Consider the following 17,186-nt stretch of genomic DNA (forward strand, 5'->3'; position numbering starts at 1 on the left):
AGGGACAATGAAAGGAGCGGAGAACAGCTCTGGGGAGCAGGGACAGTTGGGGTTATTGTTCTGTGAAGCTTGGGAATTTTGGGAGGAAGGAGGACAAGACTGTTGGGTAATAGGAGGAGAGGAGGCAGAGTCTGACTGGCTGCTGGACAATGTGCTGTAAGCGTTCTCTGACAGCCATTGCAAGACCTGTTCCTGGTTCTCGGGCCTACTAAGGTTTGTACCCTGCAGTTTAGTTAATGTGGCAAGCAACCCTGGCACTGTGGAGTGGCGCAATGCTTGCTGCCCCACAGGAGTAGGCACGGGACGCCCTGTGGCTTCACTGCTACCTTGCTCCCCAGAACCATTCCCCCGACCTCGCCCACGGCCTCGTCCACGTCTCTTTCCGGGAGCCTTGCACATTTTGAATTCCCAGTTAGAAATTGGCACTATATACCAGTAGCAAAAATTGTGGGTGCACGTAACCCCAATATATTCTTTGAATTCCCAGTCAGACAATGGCACTATATACCAGTAGCAAAAATTGTGGGTGCACGTAACCCCAATATATTCTTTGAATTACCAGTCAGAAACTGGCACTATATGGCAGTAGCAAGAAATGAGGGTATTTATAACCCCAATATATTCTTTGAATTCCCAGTCAGACAATGGCACTATATACCAGTAGCAAGAAATGAGGGTATTTATAACCCCAATATATTCTTTGAATTACCAGTCAGAAACTGGCACTATATGGCAGTAGCAAGAAATGAGGGTATTTGTAACCCCAATATATTCTTTGAATTCCCAGTCAGACAATGGCACTATATGGCAGTAGCAAAAATAGTGGGTGTATATAGCCCCAATTCTATTGCTAGGGGACTTGCAGGGTATTTCTGGGGTGAAGGTGGGGGGGGGGGGGCACACCGTTGGAACGGGTATCGGGGGTATATATCGGGTATACGGGAATACACTGACAGTGTATTCCATTCAGGATCCTGGGAAAGCTGGGTTGCGGCGATTGAGCCCGTCAGTGCCACGTTACACTGACAAGCTTCTCCCTGGAATTTAGCTCTTACAAGAGCTGTTGGTTGTCTTCTCCTTCCTATCCTAGCCTGTCCCTGCCTACCCAGAATCTAACCCCTAGCTAACTGGACGGAAACCTCCGTCCCCGGTGAATTGCAAGCTCAGAATGACGCGAAGCTGGGCGTCGCTGTTCTTTTAAATTAGAGGTCACATGTTTTTGGCAGCCAATGGGTTTTGCCTACTTTTTTCAACGTCACCGGTGTCGTAGTTCCTGTCCCACCTACCCTGCGCTGTTATTGGAGCAAAAAAGGCGCCAGGGAAGGTGGGAGGGGAATCGAGTAATGGCGCACTTTACCACGCGGTGTTCGATTCGAATATGCCGAACAGCCTAATATCCGATCGAACATGAGTTCGATAGAACACTGTTCGCTCATCTCTATTAATTTTATAGTTTGACAGGGTGGGTTAGATGTTTAATTCAGATCAGGTTGGGGAGAGAAACCACAGGGTAAGTCACAAAGAACAAGTCATCTGCATAGGTAGCCACTTTCTATATATTACTATTGCGGCTGGTCACAGACCGCTTGACTCGAGTATAAGCCGAGGGGGGGGCTTTTTCAGCACAAAAACTGTGCTGAAAAACTCTGCTTATACTTGAGTATATACGTTTTTTGGGGGGGGTTTTAGCCCCCATAGGGGACTTAAGCTAGCACTTAAGTGCAGTACTACAGTTTTGCATTCTATGGTAAAATCCTTACGTTACTCTTCAGCCCTGCCACAGGCATGTCTGAGAAGTCATATAGCATTGGTGGGTCTGGGAGGCACCAGAAGGCTCCTCATTGCCATAGCAATGGAACAGCTCCAACGATATAGCAGTGGGGAGCTGTTCCATAACCAAACAAGAGGCTGAAAGTGAATGTTACTTCACAGATACCATGGTTACTTTTGACCATGTAATTTTATAGGTTAATTGTCCATGATTGGAGCTGTCTCCAATCATGGACACTGCTGCCAGGTCCCTGCTGTATAAAACAGCTATATATATATATATATATATATATATATATATATATATATATATATATATATATATATAATCTCACTAAGAGGCTTTAAACCTTTGCATGGCATTTTGCACCAGAGCTCCACAGCCAGCTTTGCTGTTTTAGGCCGGGTTCACACGGAGTTACGTGCCGCGAGATTTGGCACGTAGACGCCGCGTGACCCTTTGCGTGCCGTACACGCTCCCATTCATTTCAATGGGAGCGGGGAGCGTATGCGCCGCGCTAGTTTGCGGCCGTGAATAAATGCACGGCCGCAAACTAGCGCGGCGCATACGCTCCCCGCTCCCATTGAAATGAATGGGAGCGTGTACGGCACGCAAAGGGTCACGCGGCGTCTACGTGCCAAATCTCGCGGCACGTAACTCCGTGTGAACCCGGCCTTATACAGCAGGGACCTGGCAGCAGTGTCCATGATTGGACACTGAAGCCCTTATTGACTATCATCCTGTATGGCGGATTCTCTCACTCCGTCCTTCCCATTCCACTAGCCGGTTTCCTCCTTGAAATATCTCAGGGTTCATTTACCTAGTCGATCCTCAGCTCTGTATCACGTTAATTTCCCTGCCTATATATATATATATATATATATATATATATATATATATATATATATATATATATATATATATATATATATTGTGTGTGTATTGTGGTCCTTCCTGAGTCTTGTCCCCTATTGGGAAAAAGTAAATGTAAAAATAACCTGCCACAAAAAGGCCTTTTTTCCATATTCATACAATATATAAAAAAGTAAATAATGAAATTGTATAGAACAGTGCACATTTGTTATCGGCATGTCCTTAAAAACTGTACAATAAAACTAAAACATTAGTTAACCCACTGTGTGAATGTCTTAAAACAAACAAAAAAAAAAATATTAAAGGTATTTTCCCATCTCAGTATTTCAGCAGCTTTGCCGGTAGTCTCTTCTCACTTCCTGTATTTCTCCCCACGCCCCCCCCCCCCCCCTTCCTGCTGAACGGGACACAGAACGCTAATGCAGGTCAGATAATATGCAGCTGCTTGTACAGAATGGGCTCAGTGTTATCTGTATGTTTACATAGAGAGATAACAGACCAGGTTTTATCAGCAACCTGCAATTAGCTGACCGATTGTCGTGCCGCCAGGAGCATTGAGTAAGTGAAGGCACTTGTCTATAGGTCAATGGTTATGGCAACGCTGTGTAAGCAAAGGAAGGAATAAGTTCACATAGCAGGAGAACAAAGCAGCATTTCTAAAGCAGTATATTTAGGAAGAGTCTTCAATTTACATAAGCTACCAGTATAGATAGGATCCTTGAGATAGGACAACCCCATCAAGTTTTTTTTTTTTTTTTGCTATATTGAGTTACAAAATGTAGAATAAATGAAAATAAAGAAAAAGCTGAGAGAGCGCTGCTATTGGTAATTCAATAAATGAATCAATAACGTAAACGCAAAGGTAGTTTATTGGTTCCAATGGACATAAAAATAAGGCAACACGTCTCCACGCAGGACCAGCTTCTTCATCATGCCGCTACATATAATACATAAAAACATAATACCAAAAATATACATTTAGAAGGCTAAAAGCCATAGCAAAGAAATAAAATCTTATCTCAAAAGTTCTCAGGTAAGGTCCTAAATATGCAAACAAGAATATATATAAAAATAGAAATGGATAAAAAGGTATGTACACGTATGTATGCTACATAAGAAGAGGAGGTGCTGATGTCACGGAAAGGGAGGGGGCGCGTGCGTTAAGCTCACGAGCACGGGAGGTAAGGAAGAGGCAGAGTGAAGAGGCAGACGCAGGTTCAGCAAAACGGGGACCCGACCTGCAAGTAAAATGATATGTGGAGAAAAAGTAGGTGACTAAGTAACAACTAGAGGGAGCCACTATGTTGGGTGGGATATGATTGAAAGACAACAAAGAGGCTTAAAGGGTAGAAAAGAGAGAAATCGTTTCTCTCTTTTCTACACTTTGAGTCCCTTTGTTTTGTTGAAACTCATTGCCTTATTTTATGTCCATTGGAAACAATAAACTACTTTTGTGTTAGTTATTGATTCATCAATTGATTTACCAACAGCAGCGCTCCCGAATTCTCCCAGTTTTTTTCTTATTCATTTATGCTACATGTCCACATACATTGTAGGTTGGTGCCTGGGTAAGAGCTGCAGCTGGTTTGCTAGGCCCCTACCCTGAGCCTGACACTTTGCTTACGGATGCCAGGTCTACATCTTTTTCCTGTTCAATATTTAAAATACAAAGCACAACTGGTCCTGCAAACAATAAACCCTCACTCAGCTCTGTCAACAGAGAAAACAATAAAAATGTTGCACCTCTCAGAAGAAGGGGATACAAAAACATTTTTTTTTCAAAATTGATTTTTATTGCGCAAAATTAGGTATTGTAGTAATAATAATGACCCGTACAATAAAGGTAACATGTTACTTTGCTGTATGGTGAAGGGCAAAAAAGTTAATGTTAAAGAGCCATGCCAGAATAAATTTTACGTCTTTTTCAATCCCCCCCATGTGTACCATATGTAATCTGCGCAGCTTGCATATTTACTTTTTGCCATTCACTTTGTATTCAGATTTTGAAAAATAATGCTCACTTTACCCCTTGACAAGTTCTTTAAGGATGCTGTTTTCACTTGACTGGTAGGGGTTCTTCAAACGTGACATGGTGTCCAAATACAATACAATACAACTAAACCTGTGCTCTATAAGGCAAACAGTACTTCTTCCCTTCTGCGTCCTGCAGTCTGCCTAAACAGCAGGTTATGCCTACATATGACACTGTTGTATCACTTCATGTCATACTGTATATGGGTATAAACTGCTGGAGGCAGAGGGAAAGGAACGCTATTTGATTTTTGGAGCACAGATTTAGACTTTGGTGTTTATATGCCATGCCACTTTTGCAAAACACTGCAAATGCCAGTAAAGTGCAATCCTTGTGACTGCTTTTTTGGAAATTGCACACCTCAAGGAATATATCCAGGAGTGTAGTGACCATTTTTATTCCCCAATTGTTGCATTGATTTATTTTCCACAATGAATGCACAGCGTCATTTCAGGGCCCAATATGTTGCGTCAAAAATGAACGCTCTAAAAGCTGTTGTACTCTGGATAACCCTCTTAACGGTTTTTGGAGTGCATCTCTGCTGACACAAGCTGAGCACAAGATATTGGGTACAGAAATGGCATATGAAAATTTCAGTTTTCTCTTTTCACATTAATCTTTGGGAAGCGCTGTTGGGGTCAAAATGCTAACTATACCATTTGATAAATTCCTGTATGAAATGGCACAGTGGACAGGTCAAGGCACAAGTGAGAGAGAGGGGAGCAGCTCTCAATACAGAAGCAAGGGAAAGAATAAAGAGATGCAGGATATCACATCGGTCAGCTGTACAAAGCTGCTCCTGGTGCCCCCTACTGGGATATGAGCTGTAGTGGTGGTGTCTGGCTGCTATACAGAGAATGGATCTTTCTGCTTCTGGCCCTGTATAGCCTATAGGGACAGAAGCTGGTCTATACAACTGGTTGGTTCAGGGCCGGACGTTTGTATCACTGATAACTTAGCTCATTGAGTCCATTCTTGTTCTGTTCTTTTGCTTTTATCTTCTCTGTGACATTAATTTAATAGACATGTCTTTCATTGAAATTTCTCCCAACTAGTACTTGAAATGTTCAGGTGAAATATGTCCGTCATGTTCACAGACACAAGAAATCAATAAGAAATGGTACAATTAAAGTATGGGTAAGTCAATTGCTTAGACAACGCTACTGGTATACGGTAGTATGGAAATCCACCTTTGTACTGACATATGACAACACATTTCAAAGGCACACCGCCCCCTTCATCCTGCAGATCTAGTGTAGACCAAGCAAAAATGCTGAGTATAAAATACAAAACCACATATGGATATAAACTTACAAACTCAGGGCTCGTTCACATCTGTGCCCGGGACTCCGTTCTGCAGGTTTCCGTTTCCTGCACGAAAGCGGGCAGGAGACGGAAACCTGCCGGCATCTTTCAAACCCATTCATTTGAATGGGTTTGAAAAGTGTCCGACCGTGAGCGTTTTATTCTTTCCGCAGCGGAACAGGTGTGTTTTTTTTTTTTTTTTAACTGGACAGAGAGTCGGACATGCAGGACTCTGTGTCCGGTTTAAAGAAACCGTTTTCGCCGCGGAGAGCATAAAACGCTCACTGGCGCTCACGGCCGGACTCAGCATGACAGGTTTCCAGGAAACAGGACAGGAAACCTCAGAACGGAGACCAGATGCTGGTGTGAAAGTCGTATACAACTTATAAATATAGTAAATAAACAATACTATGAAAGAAATTTCAATATTTTATATAAACAAATTAGTAAAAATCCACCATGTACCATAGTAATTAAAAAATAATTTATATTGGACCATTAAATGGATAAATCTATAATGAATAAAAATCCTATGGCGAAAAATCTCGAAGAAATATAATGGACTTGGTTGATTGAAAAATATATGGCTAGTGCCCTGTAAATGGTATATGAATACATTTAAATCTAGAAATACACCCACATATACACTAAACAGGGATCACCCAAATGAAACTTACTGGTAAGACTTGCTGATAAGAATAGTGATCTCCCGCAAGCTGTGTAGAGAATGCTGACTCAGCATCTAGGAAATCATTGCACATGAGCTGACTCTATATGTGCTCTGACAGGACAGTTATGACACAGTAGCTCGTGCGCAGTCACGTCTAGGCCAGAGCACCCCGTCTCCCGGCATCCGAGATCCTACAGGCTGTAAAGTCACTTCAAATTCTTTTACACCACCTGAAGTACTAGCAGAAACTGAGATATTACTAGTTCAAGGGATCCTGTCATTGCAGAAATGCAGTTTGAAATAAGCATATTTTCCAATAGCCTTTCTAAAGGCTCCTAAATGGCATTGCATAAGCGCCAGTAGTATCATGGAGGCGCATTACATAAGCTCTTATGCGATCATGATCATCCTCCAAAGCTTCAACTCTGGCAGCTATGGAATGTAGATCTTTGCGTACTTCAGATATCTCTGCCTGGCAGGTCTCGGTTACTTCACATATGAGAGATCTGAAATCGCTTTGTAGGCAACTGAGAGAGGAAAGTCGACCACTATGATGGAGCATGGAAAGAGTTCATAGCAGAGATCTGAGATACCAGTAAAGGGGTTGAGGGCAGTGCACTTGTGGGGTACAGGGGGATTTGTATCAGAGGGACCTCAGGATCAGAATCCTCATCACACTTTTCAGATTTTTATTTGAGTAAAATGTTGAAAACCATGTATCCTTTTCCTTCCACTTCACAATTATCTGCTACTTTGTGCTGGGCTATGACTTAAAATCTCAGTAAGATACATTTAAAGAGGACCTTTCATCAGATCAGACACATGCAGTTTTATATACTGCTGGAAAGCTGACAGTGCGCTGAATTCAGCGCACTGTCGGCTTTCCCGATCTGTGCCCGGTGTAAAGCGCTATCGGTCCCGGTAAAGTAGGGCTTTACAGTCAGAAGGGCGTTTCTGACACTTAGCCAGGGACGCCCTTCTGCCCAGCAGCGCCTATCGCGCTGTGCTCTAAGACTGGGGGCGTTCCTCCCTGCTCACACAGTACAGCACGATAGGCGCTGCTGGGCAGAAGGGCGTCCCTGGCTAAGTGTCAGAAACGCCCTTCTGACTGTAAAGCCCTACTTTACCGGGACCGATAGCGCTTTACACGGGCACAGATGGGGAAAGCCGACAGTGCACTGAATGCACTGAGTGCACTGTCAGCTTTCCAGCAGTATATAGAACTGCCTGTGCCCAATCTGATGAAAGGTCCTCTTTAAGTTTGGTTGTAAAGTGACAAAATGGGTATGAATACTTTTGCAGGCCCCTGTATACACACATACCATAGGGGCCATCCCAGTTCAGAATAGGTGATGGATATGGTTCTGCCCCTCTAGAATATTTGTCTATTATCCATGTGGCTCCATTTTTCATCTATCTATCTATCTATCTATCTATCTATCTATCTATCTATGTAATCTATCCTCATATCTGAGAGTTTGCTAAAGTTGTATACAGTCTAGACAAGTCTGTGAGATAAATGCAACAATAGCATGTATCATTCACAGGCAGTAAGCAGAGATCTTGAAAAGTTTAAAGGGATTCTACCACTAAACCAACATTTATTTCTAATTGCCACGTTGAGATAGCCTTAAGAAAGGCTATTCGTCTCTTACCTTTAGACGTGGTCTCCGTGGTGCCGTTCCTTAGAAATACCAGTTTTAACCGGTATTCAAATGAGTTCTCCACAGCAATGAGGGTGGGCAGGCAGTCATTTTTGGGAGGCCTCTCTTGCTCTTGTAGTTCAATACAGAAGTGTACTGCGCAGGCGTCGAGACGGAAGACAGAAGAGGCAGGGTTGCATCTGAAGATGGAGGCATCGCTGGAACAGGCTCTCGGGCAGCAGTGGGGTTGCCGTTTGAGCGCTGGGACCCGCCCTCATTGCTGCGGAGAACTCATTTCCATACCAGTTAAAACCGGTATTTCTAAGGAACGGCACCGCGGAGACCACGTCTAAAGGTAAGAGACGAATAGCCTTTCTTAAGGCTATTCCGACGTGATAATTAGAGAAAATGTTGGTTTAGTGGTAGAATCCTTTTAAAGGGGGTTACCTGGGTCCAAACAGATTTATTTTTCTCACTGTTGGCCTATCTACAGTGCTTTGGTTGGTCTTGAGCTCGCTGCGTCATAATGCGCTGTATTACAATGAGTTCTATTCCCAGTCTTCATGGATGGATCATGGTCATGTGAATAACTCCTAAATATGGTTCAGGACTTGTACACCAGCTTTTAGTGAAAATTAATCTAATTAGCCTCTTAAGTTTAGTAAATTTCTCCTTCTCTTTGTTAAAGGTTGTAGTTTTCTTATACATTGATAAGCAGCGTATGTTATTATGTTACCATATTGTAAATCTGGCAGGTTTGTCACCAGAGATCAGCAGAACTGCCATAGATGTACAGAAGGATTATGACCCTTGAGTTTATCTGCCTGCTATTCCATTAAAAATCTGTACAAATAAGCAGTATTGTACTTATTCTTGTATTCTTGTTTCCGTGTAAAGATAAAAAAATTCCATCTCTTGAACAAAGAAAACCCCATTCATATGCATGGAATGCTGAAACGTGGCAGTGGAGTCTATATACCTAGACTACCAGCAATATACAGCGCAGAGAGTTGAACAGAAGATCACATATAGATGAATGGAATCTAGTTCTGCAGCACTGAAGTTTCCAGAGAGCAGTAGCTGTCACTCAGCCGCAGAGAAGCATACACCCACTGTAATCTGTGTGTAAGGGCTTGCCCTGCTGTTCTGCATCATCTTGCGTTTGGGGCCTAGTAAGCATTTGAAGGTAAATGCAGCTGTCTCATTTATTGGGTTTGGCTTCTTTTGAAGGGATCATTTTTGTGCGGAGCTGTGTGTACTCTGCTTTTATTATGATCCCACTGTGCTGGTATATCATTCAGCCTGGGATCTCAGGGGGTACGGATGTGATGATGTCATCAGTCGCCGCTCTGGGGTCATTAGGGTGCAGAGGCCTCACTGCCTGTTCTTTACCCTCATGTCCTCTCTCCTGCTGTCCATGATAGAAGTGGGGGGAATGGGGTGTCTTTGTTATATCACATTGGATGGATTTGGATATTGTATGATGACTGAGATGAAAATGGCTGTATTTTGTGGCCCTGCTTTTTCCTTGATGGTTTTCTAAGTTAGTACATTCTGTATCGCCTCTGACTTTGTGCCATATGTAACATATTTGACACCCAATGCCAGAATCCTTTTTGTGCAGTTGTAAGACTTTTATCGCAAAATCCTCTGCAACACCTAACTGGCATCCCAGCATGCCCAGTATTTTCCCTGTCCTATATGCCAGAATCTTCTCTGTCCTGTGTCAGTGTTTGACTCTCTGCAAAAAGTTATATTGTGTGTAGACGCTCCTAAAAAATCTTTCATCCTCTGATTCATTGTGTATTTCAAGGAGCCTGTGTCCGGACTTGCTCGTACAGCAAAGCTCCTCACACGCAGCAAGTCCAGACCCATGGGCCTCCCCCCCCCCCCCCCCCCCCAATTACCAGAGCTGTCTCTCTTCAGAGTGCTGCTTTGCTTGAAAAGATTGAAAAGCACTTATTTATACAGACATGGACATGCCCAATACAAAGTACCCCTAAAGAAAAAAGTTCCAACCTAGTACTCCCAAAGTAGCAATTTGTTATATTGACAAAATGTAGAGGCCCCACTAGCGGTTATATGAACTCCTTAACCAGCTGCTGTCATATACTTTAACTGATTTTAGTTCTTTTCGGAAATTCCTGTTCTAAAATCCACTTTTGTCCACTTTTTTTTTTCTCTCACTGGAGTACGGGTGTGTATGGGTTCTCGTAAAGCAGGGATACTGAATGTAGTTACTTTGGACAGTTATCTCTGCCATTATAAATTGCAGAAGAGTACTTATTTCATATGACCCCAACGTTGCTTGTTTATATACAGTATATCATTTCTATAGGTACCAGTTAAAAACACAGCTGAGATTGGGAGAAGCTACACCTGCATATAAATATTTCTATTCCAACTGCTTTTATTTTGATATCTTTTGGAAATGAAACAGAAAAAAAATCTTGGTGTATACAGTAGATGACTCTTGTATTTTGTATGACACCAGAAACACTGTTCTGCATTTTACGCAAACACTATCGTTGGTGTCCGTGGATATTGTCCCCACAAGATTTTAGCAACGGACACTAGCTGGTCCGTTTGCAATTTCCATTCATTTCAATGTGATTTAATCTGTGTCCTTTAGTGTCTGTTTACAACTATGTCTGTTTTTTTCAAGCGGACGCAAAAATCCTACATGCAGGACTTGTCTGTCTATTTGAAAAAATGGACAGCAAGTGTCCGTAATTTTTTATTTTTTTTTCTTTACATTGAGGTCTATGGGCAATGGATATATAACAGACAGTAAACTGATAGCAATTAGAGATGAGCGAACACTGTTCGGATCAGCCGATCCGAACAGCACGCACCCATAGAAATGAATGGAAGCACCTGTGACGCTGACTTTGCGTCTGTTATGATAGGTCTTCGTTTTTGTTTTCTTGTTTTGTTTTTTTTTGTTTGTTTTTTTATAACTGACACCTTCTGAGCAGACACCAACAGTAGTGTGTATCCTACCTTAACCTTTCTTCAACCTGAGTTTTCTGATTTATGGAAACCTGGGCAGTACAGAGAGATTCATATAAACAGTGTGTAGATTAGTGGTTACATGGTTTCAAATCAGTTGATTCTATTAACATGTATACCTACAGTATACCACAACTTCTTAAGTAAGTTGAACCAGTGGTGGTTGTTGGAAGCAGTCAGTAATATTGTAAACAATTTTCCCCATCGCTTAAGATAAGATAATCCTTTAATAGTCCCACAATGGGGAAATTTCAGTGATACAGTTTCATGGATGGTACAATAGTATATAACAAGAGAGAAAACACATACAAGCTCATGGCAGATAGAGAAATACTAGGAATCATAGCAACTTAAAAAGAAAGAAACACAGACACACTGCAGGATCATTTAGTTCTCTGTGTGGAGTGATGTTAATAACACAGCTGACTGTGGTTGGAGGACACGAGGAGGGGGGTCACAGTATGTAGATATAACAGGCAGAAAGTTTTTTTTGCAGAGGTGGGGGACATATGCAGCTATCATGATAACATGTGGTAGTTCCTTTGGTAGGTAGTGAGATCTCCTACTCACAGCTGATAGTTCGGTATCTTGCATCAGCACTATTGTCCATTAACCACAAAAAATGCCCCAAATGTCCTTAATCACAAGCCCTCCTCCTCTCTTCTTACCACGGTGTTCTACTGCCCAAAGAAGTCTGAAGCCATCCAGGTATACATGGTGCTGCTCTTGCCATGCTTCCATAAACTCATGGGTAGGTGGGTGATGGTAGGTTCCCAGGCTGCAACAGAGTCCCACGTGTCCACAGTAATAGAAAGAAATACCAGTCAGCTGTAGGCATCTTCACACATCAGCAATAGAAGCCAAAAATCATCTCCTTGAAAGAAGAAGTCCACACTTCCATGTAGGTTTCTCCTCCAGATTTCTCTGCCGTATGGTGAAACATGCTGTCCTTAGCTCGTGGGGGGATGGTAACAGGCACATGTGCACACAAGAAACTCCAGCTGAATCAGGTCTTGAGTCTTGTCCATGCTTAACAATAGAAACAAAAGGAAAAAAAATACTCCACAGGGTCTTCCATTCGATTTATAGTTGCTAATTCATAGTCCTAGTTTGCTTGGTTAGAGGATTCTTGAAGATACAGACAAAAAGAGTGAAAAGGAAAGATAAAGGTTGCGCTCAGCTTGGAGCTCTGTATCGAGGCAGCCACTCAATGCGGCGCCATCTTGGAGAGAAAAAAAAACTTACCAGAAGGTTGTAGGTAAGGAGCTGCAAGAAAACCCCTGGGAAGAGGAGTGTGCAGTGCTAGCTGCCATGTTGCATTTCCTTGTAGTGAATTTGCCTTTTAGAGACAAATTTTTGTAGCACAGACTGCAGAGGGGCAGAGTTAGATTAGACATAAAATTGGGAGAAAGGGTGAGTCTGTGTGTTGTAGAGGAACACACTTGTTTCAACCTTGGTGTCCATTGTCAGCAAGTACAGAAAACCTATGTGTTTTCCACCATCACAATACCCCCCTTTCTGTGGCAGGGACTTGTTCTTCTCCTTTGTATTCACTTGGGTTAATATTTGACTTGAATACATCTAAATTTCTGCTAAACCCATTTTGAGTTTGACCGTGTGAAGCGGCCAGATCCGGAAATTAAGGGAAGAAGTACATCTGCTGTGTGTGTGGGAGAGGATGTTCTGCAGCGCTTCGGAGAAGTCTTTGACTTTTGCTGGTACAGAGGTCACCAATCAGAGCCTGGAAGGAAGCTGCTGGGTACTTTCACTGCACAGAACTGGTAGCAGACCACACAGAGTCATTTGTCTCCTTAAAGAGACAGCAGATTAAACCGCAAACACACTATCAGGCCTGTAACTGTAAAGGGGCTCTATCATTGGGAAATTGGGATTTTAGATAGGGATATGCCTGAATAGCCTTTAAAAAGGCTGTTCAGGTGCTGCTACTAGATTTTGAAAACCGATATGCAAATGAACCTCTTCGTGCACCTTGGGCGTTCCCTAAGCCATCGTGCACCCACCTGCGTCATACCTTTGTAACACCCCCTCCTTTGCTTGTGCTCCTGTGATGCCCTCCTCCTCCGTAGGTGTGACTGCCTCCATTCTCTGTAGTCTCGATCCTACACTTTGAAATCTCGGGCATGCGCAGTAACGCACCGTTCTGAGCACTACTGCACATGCCCGAGCGCCATTTTCTTGTGCGCTTTCTTCCATTGTCCACAAGAAAATGGCGCTCGAGCATGTGCAGTAGTGCACAGAAGGGAGATTTCAAAGCGCATATTTATATTTATTTATTTTTTTACCGATTTCAAAGACATATTGGTAGGGAAAGTAAATTGTGAGCCGTATATGGGACAGTGATTGTCTGTAAAGTGCAGAATATGATGGCGCTATTCCAATAAGCATAATAAATAAATGATTTGTTTGGGTTTATTTTCCCATGCAAATTAGATGAAAATATATATATATATATATATATATATATATATATATATATATATATATATATATATTTTTTTTAGACAATCTGATTGTTATGTAGGCGCACCACTTTGTTAAATTGTTGTGCGCGTATTAATTTATATGCACCTTAAACTAGGTGTACTTTGCCCATTTTTTTTGCTAAAAAAGTGGCAATGGCAGCTTAATATCTGAAGGGGAAAAAAAGGTGCAAATGCTTCATATTTAAATAGCAAGGCAGAAATAGGCCGTAAAAAGGCACAATTTATGCCCCAAAAAGACACAAGTAGCATAATAAGTGTGCCCCTTTGTGTATAGATGTCTATAGGTTTGATCCTGATGAATGGTGGGCGACATAAAGATAAATAACAAATGACACGTGCGCACTCATCAATTTCTGTGGACTGAATAAATGGCTAAGTTCCACTTTGTATCTAGCTTGTCTTGCACGTGTACATTTGTCTCTTACAATTGGGATGGCAAAGACAGGTTTTTCACTCGGTGCGGAGGCTTGATCATTCTCCTGCTAGTTGGTGAAACGTTAAGTGTTTTTTGTGTCAAATAGTGATTAACTACCGATCAAAGAATCTGTGATTCATAGGTTAAAGAGTAGGCATTAGTTAGGTATTTACCAGGCCTATATGAGGTCCATGTTTGTGAGCAATCCACTGTATAAAGGTTTTACCATTTACACGACCTGTAGGAGGAGGCCTGTTGCTTGGTGAAGCTCCGCACCATCTGTACATCAGCGGTATTACCTTTGGGCTTATCACACTTGATAAAGGGCTGTGCTAAGCCCGAAACGCGTAGTGTTTGTGTTTTACCAAATAAAGCCGATTTGATCTTTACTGTGGTGGAAGCGCAATTCCTGAGACTTAGATCTCCCAGCGGGTCCATTTGTGGCCCTTTTCTCTATTGCTGATCGATATCATGCTGATGCAGGGTCACTGTCCCCATTCCACTATTGATGCACCAAAACCCGTTACATTTGGACACCCCCCACCCCCCATTTTCCTCCAAAAATTTTTGGGAAAAAAGTCTTTCAATCAGAAAAATTAACGTTATATGGAATATAATATCAGAAGACAGGTTAGCCACTGATTCACTTCATCGGCTATGTATCTTTATGAGAACGTGTTTATTATAATAGACATAAATTGATGGCACAGGCTGATAATTTTATCCAGCTCATTAAGTCTTTAATATAATTTTGATTCATGAATGGAAAATTATGGGCCGTTTGTTGCCAAGGGGCAAATTTGATATTTACCAGTGTGTGAAGTGAAGAGAAAATGAGGATGGGGGACATCCACCCAAAGGACTTCAGGGGACTATGTCTCACCCATTTTAAAATGTGGGAAACAGTCTGGACTGGGATATGTATAGTTGCAACTGCCTGTGAATATCCCAATGCCGACTGTTTTCAACTAGTGATATCTCTGGAAATCATACCGATAAAACAGCATCCGTTGTGTCATATGAATGAGATGAATTTCTACATTTTATAGTACGTGAGATACACCCTAATTTTCTCTTCGTTCCACATAGACTTTGTTCCGTTTACAATGAGAAAATGAAAAGCAGAGGATAGATGTTCTTAAAGTTTAGTTACAAAACTATTAGCAGGGATCCCTATAATTATTAAACCTTAACATTTATTGTAATAGTTAAAACACCGTCTCAAAAAAACCCCTAAACATAACAATCTTACCATAAGGGTTGTTAATCCGGATACAGAGGTGGAGTCATCTATTTAAAATTGGAGCTGCTGTGGGGGGTATGAGAGGTATATCAGCCGTGTAATTACACTAGACCCCAAAACAAGACACTAGCCCTAATAAGAGCTGTCCCACAACTGTCCCTATTGAATCCTATTTAATTCTCCTTCTAGGCCCTGTATATGGCCCTCCTCCAAGCATTACCTGCACTGGGAAGATATATATATATATATATATATATATATATATATATATATATATATATATATATCGGACTATAAGACGCACTGGACTATAAGACGCACCCAGGTTTTAGAGGAGAAAAATAGGGAAAAAAAAATTTCAGGCAAAAAATGGTAAAATATTTAATATATGGGAGTTGTAGTTTTGGAACAGCTGCAAGGCCACATTGACAGGTGACCCTGCAGCAGTACGGGGATGTATAGGGCGTTTTTTTTGTGGGGCCAGGTGTACTTTTTAGATATACCATTTTGGGAAATGTTTATTGCTTAGATCACCTTTTATTTAATTCAGAGGCAAAACAGAGAGAAAAACCCGGCGGTTTAGCACTTTTGATTTTGACGTTCACTGTACATAAAAATATTAGTAGACCGGGCATTTTCAGACACAGGGATACCTAATGTGTATGTTTCACAGTAATGTTATACTTTTATATGTATTCTAGGGAAAGGAGGTGAACTTTTATTTATTTTATTTATTATATTTTTTTTAAGTGTTTTTTTTTTTTTTTTACTATTTTAATATCCCCCGCCTAGGGGGCTTGAACCTGCAATCATTTGATTGCAAGTCCCATAGACGGCAATACAAGTGTATTGCCGTCTATGGGAGATTCTATACATTACTATCGCGGAGGGTCATAGACCAGCCGCGATAGTAATATATATCTATGACAAGCCTCGGAGCCTTCATTAGGCTCCCAGCTGTCATCGGAACAGGTCGGCTCCTGCGGCCTCGCCGTGCAGGAGCCGGCCTGCATCACTAAAGGTATGGGGCCGCTGGGGACCGGCCCCGGGGCTAACTGACTGCCAGGACCTGCAGAGGAGGAGCGGATTTGCAGCATGGCCGCGCTACTGTCACCGCTGGTTTTCTTCAGCGGCAGTATCGCGGCAATCTGCAGGCCCCGGCAGCTAAGACAGTCCCCGGCATCTGCTGTAATAGACCGGCGGATGCCGGGGAGTGTCTTAGCTGCCGGGGCCTGCAGTATTGTCACGCTCCTGCCGCTGAAGAAAACCAGCGGTGGCAGTATCGCGGCAATCTGCAGGCCCTGGCAGCTAAGACACTCCCCGGCATCCGCCGGTCTATTACAGCAGATGCCGGGGACTGTCTTAGCTGCCGGGGCCTGCAGATTGCCGCGATACTGCCGCTGAAGAAAACCAGCGGTGACAGTAGCGCGGCCATGCCACATTCAGACTATAAGACGCACCCTCATTTTCCTCCGAAATTTGGGGGGAAAAAAGTGCGTCTTATAGTCCGAAAAATACGGAGATATATATATATATATATATATATATATATATATATATATATATATATATATAATATTGCTGTTATTGTATTGTATTGCTGCTGGTTAGGGATGGGCACACAGCAAATGTTGTAGACTGTGCCAGTGAGGTGCAGAATATTTAATTATAAAATGAACATGTAGAGGATACGGGTCATAATTCTGGAGAAATCACTG

At 42.2% G+C, this 17,186-nt stretch overlaps 1 protein-coding gene across 2 annotated transcripts in view; it reads left to right on the top strand.

Annotated features, from left to right (window-relative positions):
- The window catches only part of PTPN1 (protein tyrosine phosphatase non-receptor type 1), a 60,611-nt gene that overhangs the window by 9,424 nt on the left and 34,001 nt on the right, over positions 1-17,186 (top strand). The window contains exon 1 of one of the 2 annotated variants that reach the window (XM_075276824.1): positions 9,253-9,480. The exons of the other annotated variant lie outside the window; for it this stretch is intronic. The gene's annotated coding sequence lies outside the window, so the exon portion shown is untranslated. Of the gene's footprint in view, positions 1-9,252; positions 9,481-17,186 lie in introns of those variants that run through there. 2 annotated transcript variants of the gene reach the window in all.

Source organism: Leptodactylus fuscus, chromosome 6, assembly GCF_031893055.1.
Source record: "Leptodactylus fuscus isolate aLepFus1 chromosome 6, aLepFus1.hap2, whole genome shotgun sequence".
NCBI classification, from domain to species: domain Eukaryota; kingdom Metazoa; phylum Chordata; class Amphibia; order Anura; family Leptodactylidae; genus Leptodactylus; species Leptodactylus fuscus.